Raw genomic sequence first — 14,153 nt, forward strand, 5'->3', positions numbered from 1 at the left:
CACCTTCCTCTCCGACCTATCACCATCACCCCCACCTTCATCTACCTCTCGCATTCCCAGCGACCTTCGCCCCTCCCACCCCCACCCCCAGCCCCCTTGGGCCATTCGCTCATTCCTGATGAAGAGCTTATGCTTGAAATTTCGATTCTCCTGCTCCTCAGATGCTGCCTGACCAGCTATTTTTCCAACACCACTCTCTTTGACATATAATTACAATGCCTCGTGTTCATTCTTTTAAAAAACCTTAAATTGTGAATAAATAATAAAAACAAATAAATTCTATGATGATTTAGGAAATTGAGAAAAACACGTGTACACAATCTTTTAGTTCTGACCTTTCATTATCGAGTTAACATATTGTTTATTTGAGAATTAGGGCAAGTACATCCATTATTATTTACTTCCAATTTGTTTGCAGTGCTGGAGGGCTGTTAGAAAGATCAATGCAGTGTCTGAGGTGTCTAGTATTTCTGCTTTCTTTGTTCTTGTCTGTCTTTGATCAATTACGGGGCTGTACATCATTTCCTCTTTGCTATTAATTGTTAGTCAAACCAACAATGCAAGGATCTCACCCTGTTGTCCATTTAGAATTCCCTTTTCCTGCATAATCTGGCACAATCTCTCTCTTGGTTACCTCTCGTTTGTCTGAATCATTGCAGAGGCCTGTAGGCACTCGCAGCTGATTGCCCAAGCACATTAAACTTTATTTAACTGTGCTACTGCAGCCACAGCAGAACTTGGGCACAATATTGCAAGCTCTATCCAAGGAATATACCTTTTAAATCCTTTAAACCCCTCTCTCACCAACCTCAGTTCTCCTTTTGGTACTAAATTATAAATCTGTAGCATAATAGATGAAGAGAAGATGTGCATCTCAGCACCAAAGGAGTGATCTGAGGATCCTGGGATTGTATTCGTTGGAGTTTAGAAGATTAAGGGGAGACTTAATAGAGACGTACAAGATAATACATGGCTTGGAAAGGGTGGATGCTAGGAAATTGTTTCCGTTAGGTGAGGAGACTAGGACCAGTGGACACACCCTTAGAATTAGAGGGGGTAAATTCAGAACAGAAATGCGGAGACATTTCTTCAACCAGAGAGTGGTGGGCCTGTGGAATTCATTGCCGCAGAATGCAGTGGAGGCCGGGACGCTAAATGTCTTCAAGGCAGAGATTGATAGATTCTTGTTGTCTCGGGGAATTAAGGGCTACGGGGAGAATGCAGGTAAGTGGAGTTGAAGTGCCCATCAGCCATGATTGAATGGCGGAGTGGACTCGATGGGCCGAATGGCCTTACTTCCACTCCTATGTCTTATGGTCTTATCTTCCTGAATCACACTTTGCCTTGAATGTTGAGTTTGCTTCTTCTCAAGTGATCTTGGAGTAAGGTTTGTTTGAATAAGTCAAATGAACATTGCTGGATAATTTGATGATTAAAGATGGCTTTGACTGCATGAACACACAAACATTATCTTCATTTAACTTATAGTTGACATTAATACATTATTCTCACAAATGACCAAGAAACTGCTGAGAATATGGAACTTGTTCTCACAAGGAGTGGTTGAGGTAAATGGTAAGGACCTATTTAAAGCGACGTTAGACAACAAATAGGAGAAAAGGGATGGTGGGTTACGATGATCAAATTGGAAAAGACAAGCTGGGAGAACACTTGTGTGGAATACAAACCCCAGCATTTCTCTTGCGGGAGAAATGGTAGAAGGAAGCTTTAAACCTATATCACACTTTGCACATACAAATGGTTTTCCCTACTGTTAGATTCCCCAGCCAACAGAAATATTTTTTCTCTATTTATTCAATCAGAGTGATCACATCACTTTTCACACAGAGACAAATCCCAAGGCTATAAAGCCTAATTCATAATGAAATACCAGGTGATCTCATTTGGATCCAGTCATTGTTTGAACTCTAGCCTCCCCAGGTTGACAAATAGTATCGAGCCACAGAGGCTAAGATTGAATTTCTTGTGAGGCATCTGGGTGAGGGGGAACAATATATCCTGTCCTGGGGAAGAAGGCTAGTAGGAGAGGGAGGAACAAATCACCTTTAAGAGAGGTGATGGCCCAGTGGTATTATTGCTAGACTCTAATTCCAGACACCTAGGTAATGGTCTGGGGATTTGGGTATAAATCCTGCCATGGCAGATGGTGGAATTTAAATTTAATACAAATCTTCAAATAAGAGTCTAATGATGTCGATGGTCAGGAAAAACCCATCTGGTTCACGAATATACTTTCAGGAAGGAAACTCCATCCTTACCTGGTCAGAGTCAGAGATGTACAGCATGGAAACTGACCCTTCGGTCCCATCCGTCCATGCTGACCAGATATCCCAACCCAATCTGGTCCCACCTACCAGCACCCGGCCTATATCCCTCCAAATCCTTCCTATTCATATACCCATCCAAAAGCCTTTTAAATGTTGCAATTGTACCAGCCTGGCCTACATGTGACTCCAGACCCACGGCAATGTGGTTGACTCGTAACTACCCTCTGGGATGGGCAATAAATGCTGGCCCAGTCAGTGATGCCCTCATCCCATGTGTGAATTTTTAAAAAATAATCTTCTTCAGCTGTGTATTTCTTGGCAACATACCTGTCTTTGAGTCAGCAGATTCCAGGTTCAGGTCCCATTCCAGGACCTTAGCATAAAATTCAATGCTGATGCGCCAGTGCAATGCTGAGGGAGTACTGCACTGTCAGAAATGCTGTCTTTTAGATGAGATGTTAAACCATGGTCCTGACTAGCCTGCTGGGTGGATGCATTGCACTGTTTTGAAGAAGAGCAGTGCCCTGCCCAGTATTGATTCCTCATTCAACATCACAAAAACGAGATTCTCTGGTTGTTAGAGTTCGTGGGGGTTTGAGGTGTACAAATCAGCTGCTATTTCCACTATTACAACAGTAACAACATTCAAAAGGTGGTTCACTGGCTGTGAAGCATTTTGAAAAGTGCTGATATTGAAGAATGCTATGGAAATATAAACCTTTTGCCCACTGTGAGTTCAAATTGTGACTTGTCTCCCTGATATTTTCTGCTGCCGATGAGGTTGCCTGTTGGCTTGATTGACAAAAGAACTGCGATACAAAAAACAAACTGGGTCACCCAACTTGCACACCTGAAAATTTGATCCATTTTATGAGAATTCTCATATTGTCAATCAAATGTCCCCATTCAGTAAACTTGATATCGCTGCGGAACTAACAGGACATTTAGCAGATTCTACACATGAAAATCCATGTTTTAGCAACCATAACGGATGGTTTGTACCCTGACATTTATATTTAATCTCCAATCAATGATAGATTGGAAACTTGAATTGTTCACTCCTCCAGAATCTCATCAGATACACCCTTTTCCAATCTGCCCTGATCAAAACTGTTGTTAATTAGCTAACAGATTTAATTGCCATTGTACCCCCTTTTAAGGACCTCAGAGTATTTGCATAAAGCACCAGTCAATAAACAGATAGGGGTGGAAGTAATTGGCTATATAAATAGAGTTGAGCAACAAGTAAGATTAAGTATCAGAAAATTTGACATAGCTGAATGCCTTGGAGGATTCATTATGAAAAACATCAGATAAGTCTGTTCTGCTGAAGCATTGCTGCCCTGAACAACATCTTGTACATTTGTGCATGTAAACATGTCATCGTCCTGGATTTCTTCATGAGCCAGATTAGCTGGATCATTTTACTTTACTGATGTCATCTCAGTTCAGTAGCAATCTTTCCTGTAGATTCTCAATATTTTGGGTTCAGGTCCCACTCCAGAGTACAACAGTGAAATACCGAGGGAATGTGGCACTGTCAGAAATGTTATCTTTTAGGTGAGGCATTAAACTAAGGCTACATATGGCCACGCAAGTGAACATTAAAGATCCCATTACGTAATTTTGAAGAAAAGCAAGGGAATTCTCCCTGATGTCGTGGTCAATATTTATCCCTCACATCACAAAAATATCTGTGGGAGCTTGCTGTGCACATTTATCTCCTATATTTCCTACATGATAACAGCAACTACACCTCAAAGGTATTTAATTGCCTGTCACTAGCTTTGAGACATCCGATGGCTGTGAAAAGTACTGTATAATTGCGGGTCTTTTGACTTTCATTTCCCTTGACAGTCTAATGTCTCAGGTAGTTGGCGTCACCTTTGCAGCATTCTGACATGGGGTTTGCTTCCTCATTCACTCAGACACCATTCTTCCTGGGTTTTTCAGGCCAATCCTATCCCCGCTTGACTTTCCATCAATCTCATTGAAGACATGAAGTGGTAGTGGAAATCTGGATCTCCCTCCCCAGAAAAAAAAAAGTTGTTGAGACAGTGGGAGCCAACTAGCCATTTCAAAACTGGGATTGACAGATGTTTGTTAGGTAAGGACATTAAGATGATGAAACCAATGTGGCCAAGTGGAATTTGTAAAATCTTACATTTATACAGCACTGATCAAATCTCAGGATGACCTAAGCGCTTCACAACCAATTAAGTACTTATTGAAGTGTAATCAGTGTTGGAGGGAAATACAGCAGTTAATTTGTGCACAGCAAGTTTGCGTGATCAGCAATGTGATCATGACGAGATCACAGGTGAAAGTTCTCCTGCTTTTCTTTGGAATAGTACCTTGGGATCTTTTACATCCACTTGGGAGGGTGGATAGGGTTTAATGTTTCATCTGAAAGATTACACCTCCACCAATGCAGCACTCGAGTGTTAACACTAATTTTTGTACTAAAGATATGGAGTAAGACTGGAACCTTGTGACAAAGAGCGCGACCCACTGAGCCACAGTTAGCACTAGTATACTGATCATCCATGATCCAAATCAATGACAGAAAGGTTTCCAAGCTGAATGGCCTCCAACGAACAGGGACTCTTTGGGTTTCTGTTCCCAAGTCAACTCCCACTCAGATGTTGTTGCCACTTCAGATAGCTGCTGCTCTGTATGGGGCTGAGCATCATAATGAGGCTTCGGCACTTTTCACAGTGAGGAGGCCACGATGAAGTTGTAGTACACAGATGACTGCAGTGTTTGCTACCTTTCATGTACCAAATTTGCCTACTGCTCTCAAGATATGTGGCCAATCTTTGAAAGTTGCAAAAGCAAAACTCACATCAACACAAACCCAATCAATCAATATTCCACTTCCCATATACATTTGGATTATGTTGAAGGAAAGATTTTGTCAAGTTGCACCACACTTTGAGTGTGACTTTAGGTTAGTGGATTGGCCGTGGTAAAGGTGGGTCTGGGTGGAATGCTCTTTGGAGGGTCAGTGTGGACTCGATGGACCGAATGGCCTGCTTCCACACAGTAGGGTTTCTATGATTCTATGAGACAGAACAGCAGCTGAGAAGGAAAGAAACGGAAGCAAACCCTGCAATCTGGATCCCACTATCTTGTGGGACGACCTGTCGCATGTGCCCAAAGACCTGCAGGTTGTGAATTAGCAAGTTTGGTCACATGAAGATTCACAGCTGAAACTTGTGATCCGGAGTAGAATTCATTCTCAAATCGAGGGACAGTTATCAATGACAGAACGTAGTTAAGTGGACGGATTTATTTTTGGGGATCAGTCAAACGGATTGTAGCATCTTCACTACTCATAGAATCCCCTGTATCCTCCTCCTGTAAAGAGACCAGGTTGTCTGGAGATGGTGAGCATAAAAAGAAAAAGTATTGACAGAGATGACAATTAATATACTGTTTATTGAATGCAGAAATTATGGAGCAACAGTTTAATATTTACCCTTTCACATTACTTTCACTCCCCATAACAAATACATTCAGAAAGTCTGTTCAGAGGATGTTCACGAGAACTGTCCCAGGAATGAGAGGCTTAACATATGAGGAACTTTTGAGGACTCTGGGTCTATACTTGATGGAGTCTAGCAGGGATGAGGGGGGATCTAATTGAAACATACTGAATACTGAACGGCCTGGACAGAGTAAATGTTAGGAAGGTGTTTCCATTGGTGGGAGAGACTAGGACCTGAGGGCATAGCCTTAGAGTAAAGGGGAAAACCTTTTCGAATGGAGATAAGGGGAAACCTCTTCAGCCAGATAGTGGCAAATCTATGGAATGCATTGCCACAGAAGGCTGTGGAGGCCTGGTCATTGAGTATATTTAAGACTGAGATAGATAGGTCTTTGAGTATCAAGGGGATCAAGGGTTAAGTGGAGAAAGCAGGAGAATGGGATTGAGAAACTTATCAGCTATGATTGAATGGCAGAGCAGGTTCAATAGGCTGATTAGCCTAGTTTCTGCTCCTATGTCTTATAGTCTTAGAAGTGAGGTTTGGGCACATTTAGGCCTGTTTTTAAACTCATGTAAGTGAATAAGTTGAAATTGGGTTAAAGTTGGGCTCACTGTCACTACTGTCAGGTCCACTCAGCCAACCATCAGAGGAGAGCTGATCATTTTCACCACCTTGCTGAGCATACTTCACACTGACAATGCGTGCCATGTTCCGGGATACATTGTTCCACATTCTGAAGGGAGTGATCTTTATCAAGAATACTTTATGTAGTAGCTTTAGCATAATGCAACATCCTAAACCATTCCAGAAAAGCATTATAAAATAAAACATGACACTGAGCCTTTTAAGGAAATATTTGGTCCTCTAACCTAAGAGATTAGTTTTAAGAAGTGTCTGAAAGAAGTAAAGGGAGCTAGAGAGAGGCAGAGAGGTATAAGGAGGGAATTCCAGATCTTGAGCCTCATGTAACTGAAGCTGCAGCCATCAGTGGTGGAATGATTAATATTAGGAATGCACAAGAAGCTGGAATTCGAGGAACACCGCTATCTCGGAAGGTTGCAGATCTGAAGGCTATTATGGAAAGAGGGTGAGGGTGAGGAATCGTGAAGGGATTTGGAAACAAGGATGACAATTTTAAAATGAAGACATTATTTGACTGGGAGCCCAGGTAGACCAGTGAGCACAGGGTTGATAGGTGAACAAGACTTACTGTGAATTACAACACAGGCAGCTGAATTTTGGATAACCTCAAGATTCCAGAGGGTAAATGTGGGGGGTGTGTTGGAATTATCAAATCTAGAGGTAACTAACAAAGGCACAGATGAAAGCACCTGGACTCTGCCTAGAGCCAAATATATGGGATGGGAACTTTTGAAGAAATCCTGGAGCCCAAGGAGAGTTAATATGACCAGTTGTGGTGTAGGGGTGATGGTGTTGTGGCTTAGTTGATTAAAATAGCTGCATAGTAAACAGGATATCTTGGGTTTGTATGCCAGTGGTGCCTGTACCTTATATGGAGAGGAAAGCAGAAGTGGGATACTGTTGAATGGTACTGTAGGACTGAATGGCCTGCATCTTTGCCTATTTTCTATGTTACCAAGGCCATAAGAAAGCAAAACAAACTCTAAGATTTATTTGTAGTGTTATAAGTAGAGATATTATGCAAAATTTGCATTAAATCTTGGTTAGACCATGTTTCAAGTACTGTGTATGGTACACATTGAGAATTGTGTGCAGATTGCACACATTCACTGTTTCCTGCAAGTTTTCAGGGCAAAGACCAATGGCCCATTCTGAACGCCCTCTCCCTCCCTTTCCATAAATCTCTCATTGGCCCTGCTTCAGGAATCCACTCTGGAGAATTCTGGAAAGGAATGTCTTCAAGGGGAATGTGAACTAAATAAAGCTGGATGAACAGAAAGGCTGCAGAATACTGGGAAGAAGTAACATTCTTGGATTTACATGCCTCACATCCCTGTAGATGAATGAACGTTAAAAAAAAACCTATAAAAGCTCAAAACCCATAATTTAATTCACCCCCATTCCCAGCTTCTCTCAGAATCTTTCTTTGGAGATAATTCAGTTTTGAACAGGAGATAACTTTTTTTAATACATCAGAACTGACCAGACCGTTGGTCCAGTGAGAAACTGTACTGTGGTGGCACACTCCTACATACTTGCACACTCACGCGTACCCTGTTTCATACGCACACACATGCGCCCCCCCACACGCACCCTCTCACAGGCTTATACCCCATCATACTCATACACATACTTGACCAAGCTTACACATGCACACACAAAAGTTTATGGGGTGAATTTGTATTTGCAGAATTAAATTTCATTTTGCTCAAAAACTGTAAATCTACGTAAGATTCTGTAAGCCCCACTTTAGAAATAGAATTGACTCAACATTGGTACAGACTTTATCTTCACACATTTAATGCGTTGTCTGAGCCGAGATGACACCTATGATTAGATAAGCTGATGCCACCTTGAGAATGTAATTCTGGGATTCACATATTAAAGAACCTAAACCACGATAGAGGTGTACAGCATGGAAACAGACCCTTTGGTCCAACCTGTCCATGCTGACCAGATATCCCAACCCAATCTAGTCCCTCCTGCCAGCACCCAGCCCATATCCCTCCAAACCCTTCCTATTCATATACCCATCCAAGTACCTCTTAAATGTTGCAATTGTACCAGCCTCCGCCACTTCCTCTGGCAGCTCATTCCATACACGTACCACCCTGTGTGTGAAAAAGTTGCCCCTGAGGTCTCTTTTATATCTTTCCCCTCTCACCCTAAACCTATGCCCTCTAGTTCTGGACTCCCCAACCCCAGGGAAAAGACTTTGCCTATTTATCCTACCCAATCCTCATAATTTTGTAAATCTCTATAAGGTCACCCCTCAGCCTCCAACACTCCAGGGAAAACAGCCCCAGCCTGTTCAGCCTCTCCCTGTAGCTCAAATCCTCCAACCCTGACAACATCCTTGAAAATCTTTTCTGAACCCTTTCAAGTTTCACAACATCCTTCCGATAGGAAGGAGACCAGAATTGCACGCAATATTCCAACAGTGGCCTAACCAATGTCCTGTACAGCAGCAACATGACCTCCCAACTCCTGTACTCAATACTCTGACCAATAAAGGAAAGCATACCAAACACCTTCTTCACTATCCTATCTACCTGCGACTCCACTTTCAAGGAGCTATGAACCTGCACTCCCAAGTGTATAAGTCCTACTAAGATTTGCTTTCCCAAAATGCAGCACCTCGCATTTATCTGAATTAAACTCCATCTGCCACTTCTCAGCCCATTGGCCCATCTGGTCCAGATCCTGTTGTATTCAGAGGTAACCCTCTTCGCTGTCCACTACACCTCCAATTTTGGTGTCATCTGCAAACTTACTAACTGTACCTCTTGTGCTCGCATCCAAATCATTTATGTAAATGACAAAAAGTAGAGGGCCCAGCACCGATCCTTGTGGCACTCCACTGGTCACAGGCCTCCAGTCTGAAAAACGACCTTCCACCACCACCCTCTGTCTTCTAGCTTTGAGCCAGTTCTGTATCCAAATGGCTAGTTCTCCCTGTATTCCATGAGATTTAACCTTGCTAATCAGTCTCCCATGGGGAACCTTGTCGAACGCCTTACTGAAGTCCATAAAGATCACCTCTTCTGCTCTGCCCTCATCAATCTTCTTTGTTTCTTCATCAAAAAAACTCAATCAAGTTTGTGAGACATGATTTCCACGCACAAAGCCATGTTGACTATCCCTAATCAGTCCTTGCCTTTCCAAATCGTGTACATCCTGTCCCTCAGGATTCCCTCCAACAACCTGCCCACCACCAAGGTCAGGCTCACCGGTCTATAGTTCCCTGGCTTGTCTTTACCGCCCTTCTTAAACAGTGGCACCACCTTTGCCAACCTCCAGTCTTCCGGCACCTCACCTGTGATTATCAATGATACAAATAAAGATGAAAGACAATCAAAACTTGTTTAAGAACTATAACTTGGTTGTTTAATATATCATTACAACTCCATGACACTGTAATCCTTTTGCTGTAAATTCTGTGTCGTATGATTATGTTCCACAACCACCTGAAGAGGCAGCGCCTTGAAGGCTAGTGCTTCCAAATAAACCTGTTCGATTATAACCTGGTGTTGTGGGATTTTTAAACTTTGTCCACCCCTGTCCAACACCAGCATCTCCAAATCATGTCTTGACAAGGTGATTGTGGTTTCCTGTTGTGGGTGAGTCCAGAGCTAGGAGGCACTGTTTAGAAGTTAAGAGCTGCGCTCTTAGGACAGAGGTGAAGACATTTCTTACCTCTCAGAAGATTATGAAACTTTGGAACTCTCTGTCTGAGAAGATGGTGGGGATTATTGAATATTTTAAAGGTGGAGGTAAATAAATTCTTGTCAGGCAAGGGAATTAAAAGTGTTAAAAAGTTGGGAGCCCAGTGGAGACATATTCTTTGTTGGATAAGTTACTTTTTTTATTCCCAGCCCTTGTGATTTACTGCAATGTTGACAACACTTACTGGCATTTTGGAAAGGGTGCACCCTGCTGCTATTCACATGTTTCACAAATTTCCAAGTTGCCGCAGGCCTGAAGCTGCCATCTTATGGTCAGAACTGGAATCACTAATATAACAGCAACAACAACCAACATGCATTTATGTAGCATACTTAAAACAGTAAACTGCTGAAGGCGCTTCACAATAACATTACCAGATAAATTATGAAACCAAGCTACATAGGGAGATTCTAGGACAGGAAACCAAAAGAGCAGGTTTTAATTAGTTGCAGAGGTTAAAGGAAGCAATTCCAGAGCTTTGGGTCCATGCAGCTGAATGCTAGTGGAGGCCAGAATTGGAGCGTTATGGGGCTGGAGATTACAGAGATAAAAAGGGGAAAGGAGAAATTTGAAAACAAGGATGAGAACTTTAAAATTGTGTAGCAGGATAGTGATGTGGAGAATTGTTTGATCACGGTACTTGAGGGGAAATTAAGAAAACAACTTGATTGCTCTCAGCATCCCCACCCCTTGCTCTTCAAGCATGGAATAAGCACTTTATAATTCTTTCCATGGCTCACCAGTTCCAGAACTGCAGATCTGTAAATAACTCCTAAATCAACTGCTAACAATATAACAATACTGGCTGCTTGCCACTGCCTTACTATTTGGGCAGAATCTTACACCAGCATAGTGTTTATATGGGAGTATAGTTCCATCACAAACTTCTGATTCTATTCCTGCCATTAGGTTAAAAATAAGTACAGGTCATGTCACAATTCTCCAAATTTTTCAATACTCCCACAAAGAGAAGCCATTTGGCACCCACAGTCAAAAGGAGACATTAGTATTTCATAGTGTAAATGAGCTTGCGTATATCAGGAAGATGTGTGGATATTGCCAGAGTTTAAAAGGAACCTACAAACTAATGCAGGAATAAACATCCACACAGTGATACAATCCATATTTTAGGGTTATTTCCAATTGCCAGGGAAGTTTTATTTTGCATTTGAAAAAAAATACAATGACAGGTACAGTGCCATGATGGGTTGACTAAAATCTCAGATTTTGGGAGGGTATGGCAGTGGACGGAGGCACTTCTATTGAGATGGTCTACAAATGCAGCTGCTGCAATCTTAGTTCCTCATAGCACAGTGGAAACTTGTAACATCTGACCTGTGTCGCTTGTACAGAGGAAGAAGCTGTTTGCTGTTTCAGTAGGACATTTCAAGGAGGTTCAAGGGGAGACAATGGCCTAGTGGTATTTTCACGAGACTGCAGATGCTGGAAATCACAAACAAAATCAGAAATTACTGGAAAAAACTCAGCAAGTCAGGCAGCTTCTCTGGAGAGAAAGTAATTTTTTTTCCCTTCACTATTTTTATTGGAAAAGATTTTTTCTAAAATTACAATAAACCAACACTGCTTAAGAAAGAGAAAAAAAACAACACAAACAGAACAAAAATGTACTCATGTGCATATACATACAGAACAAAATAAACAAAAAGGAATAATAAATAAATCAAACAGCTCAACGTAATAAAACAATAGCTCTCGACCTTCAAGAGCTTTAAATATTATACAGTCATTTATTCAAAATTCTTCCTCTCAGGCTACCAGATTCACTAAATCAAATCATCATGACTATACAAAAGTCCTAATTCGAGTGACAGACAAGTCTGCATCCAGGTAATCCAAAAAGGGCTGCCATGTCTTCTAAAAATTTCAGGTTTTGGTGCACCTTATTTGGGAGAAAATCCAGAGGGATATACTCCATGATTCGCTTACGCCAACCTGACAGACCTGGAGGGTTCTCAGACACCCAACATATCGGAATGTTTTTCCTCGCACAGAAAGTAGGGATATTCAAATTTATTTTCCCCCATGAGCATCTAAAAAGGTAGTAAATTGGACCTGCCCATAAGAGAGACCGGGTCCATCTTAACATTGGTCCTCAAGACCCTCTCGGTCACTCCCACCACAGCACTCCAGTATGTGCAAAGCCTGTGGCAGGACCACAAGTAATGAGTGAGAGTACTCGTACTTATTTTTCACTTAGGACATGCTGAGGATACTCCCTCCATAAATTGAGGGGTGATCTGGGGCCAGATGGACCTTATGAAGAATCTTCAACTGCATGGCATGGGTCCTATTACAGATCAAAATCTTTCTTTCTCTCAAACATCCTCCATGTCTCAGAGGAGATCTCAACCCCCAACTCTCTCCCCCAGATCTCACAAAGCCGCTCAATCTCATCCAAGGGGCCACCCCACAACAGATGATAACAAGTGCTAACGGAGAGAGTGCTTTTAGCATAAAGCACCCTCTTCTTGATATCGGATCTGTAAGAGTTGGTTAAAAGCATAGTTCCTTTTTGAGTAAAATCTCTAATCTGGAAAAAACGAAAAAAAGGTCTCCACAAGATAATCCATACTTACGAGTCATTTGATCAAAGGACATCATTGTTTCCCCCTCAAATAAGTCACCCAAACAGGAAACACCTGTAGCTGCCCAGAGTTTAAACCCAGGATCCATTATCGCCAGCTTAAAACCCGGCATACCAATTATAGGGGTAAGAAAAGGGGTTTTGGATAGATTGCCCTCGCTCTGCCGCATTGTTCTCCATACTTTTAACGGTAATAATGATTCTTAGATTACGACAAATTCCATAACTGTCCTCATTTTGTCTAAGAACAGCAGGCTTATAAAAGGGGCATTTTACCTGAGAAGCCTCAATATCTAACCATCTTGACACCAGGTCCTCACAGACCCAGTCACTCTCAAAAAACAAAAGGGAGCTTAGTTGGTATCTTTTAACGTCCACGAGGTCCACTCCCCTCAGTCTATGGGGCAGTTGCAATTTGACTAGCTTGATAAGGGGCCGCCTGTGATGCCAGATAAAAGAGCTAAACCAGCCATTAAGTCTCCGGAATATTTGCCCAGGACAGATCAAAGGAAGCATTCACATAGGGTATAACAAATGAGGAAGGATATTCATTTTAATGAGGGTGACTTGGCCTAAGATGAGCTGAAAATGTGTTGCTGGAAAAGCGCAGGTCAGGCAGCATCCCAGGAGCAGGAGAATCGATGTTTCGGGCATGAGCCCTTCTTCAGGAATCCTGAAGAAGGGCTCATGCCCGAAACGTCGATTCTCCTGCTCCTGGGATGCTGCCTGACCTGCTGTGCTTTTCTAGCACATTTTCAGCTCTGATCTCCAGCATCTGCAGTCCTCACTTTCTCCACTTTGCCTAAGATATTGGAAATGACTCCCATCTTCAAAGGTCTTGCTTAATTCTGTCAAACAAATGAACAAAATTAGCCTTAAATAACTGATCAAAGAGTAACAAAAACACAGAGGTAAAGAAACCCCCTCCCCATGACCATTTAAAGGGAAATTGTGATTCACCCTTGGCGTCGGGTATCCTAAGACTCCCATAAGCATGGCCTCAGATTTAGAAAAATTAATCTTATAGCCTGAAAAGGCACCAAATGAATTAATACATTGGACGTACGTTTGCTCACTGAGCTGGAAGGTTTGTTGTCAGATGTTTCATCAACTGTTGCGGCTATGCAGCACATTGGTTGGGCCACTTTTGGAGCATTGTGTGCAGTTTTGGTCTCCTTCCCATCAGAAGGATATTGTGAGGGTAGCGATGATTCAGATAAGATTTTTGGGGATGTTGTCAGGGTTGGAGGGGGCAGTTGGGTGGGCTGGGGCTGTTTTCCCTGGAGCAAAGGCTGAGGGGTTTGTGGAATCATGCGGGGGTGGGTGGACAGGATCTTTTCCCTGGGGTGGGGGGAGTCTAGAACTAGAGGGCATAGGTTTAGGGTGAGGGGGAAAAAACAA

At 42.3% G+C, this 14,153-nt stretch overlaps 1 protein-coding gene across 6 annotated transcripts in view; it reads left to right on the forward strand.

Moving 5' to 3' along the window:
* LOC140471293 (tensin-2-like) overlaps positions 1–14,153 on the forward strand; it is a 283,909-nt gene that overhangs the window by 111,060 nt on the left and 158,696 nt on the right. Inside the window, exon 1 of one of the 6 annotated variants that reach the window (XM_072567288.1) lies at positions 4,377–4,395. The exons of the other annotated variants lie outside the window; for them this stretch is intronic. The gene's annotated coding sequence lies outside the window, so the exon portion shown is untranslated. Of the gene's footprint in view, positions 1–4,376; positions 4,396–14,153 lie in introns of those variants that run through there. 6 annotated transcript variants of the gene reach the window in all.

Source organism: Chiloscyllium punctatum, chromosome X (genome assembly GCF_047496795.1).
Source record: "Chiloscyllium punctatum isolate Juve2018m chromosome X, sChiPun1.3, whole genome shotgun sequence".
Classification (NCBI taxonomy): domain Eukaryota; kingdom Metazoa; phylum Chordata; class Chondrichthyes; order Orectolobiformes; family Hemiscylliidae; genus Chiloscyllium; species Chiloscyllium punctatum.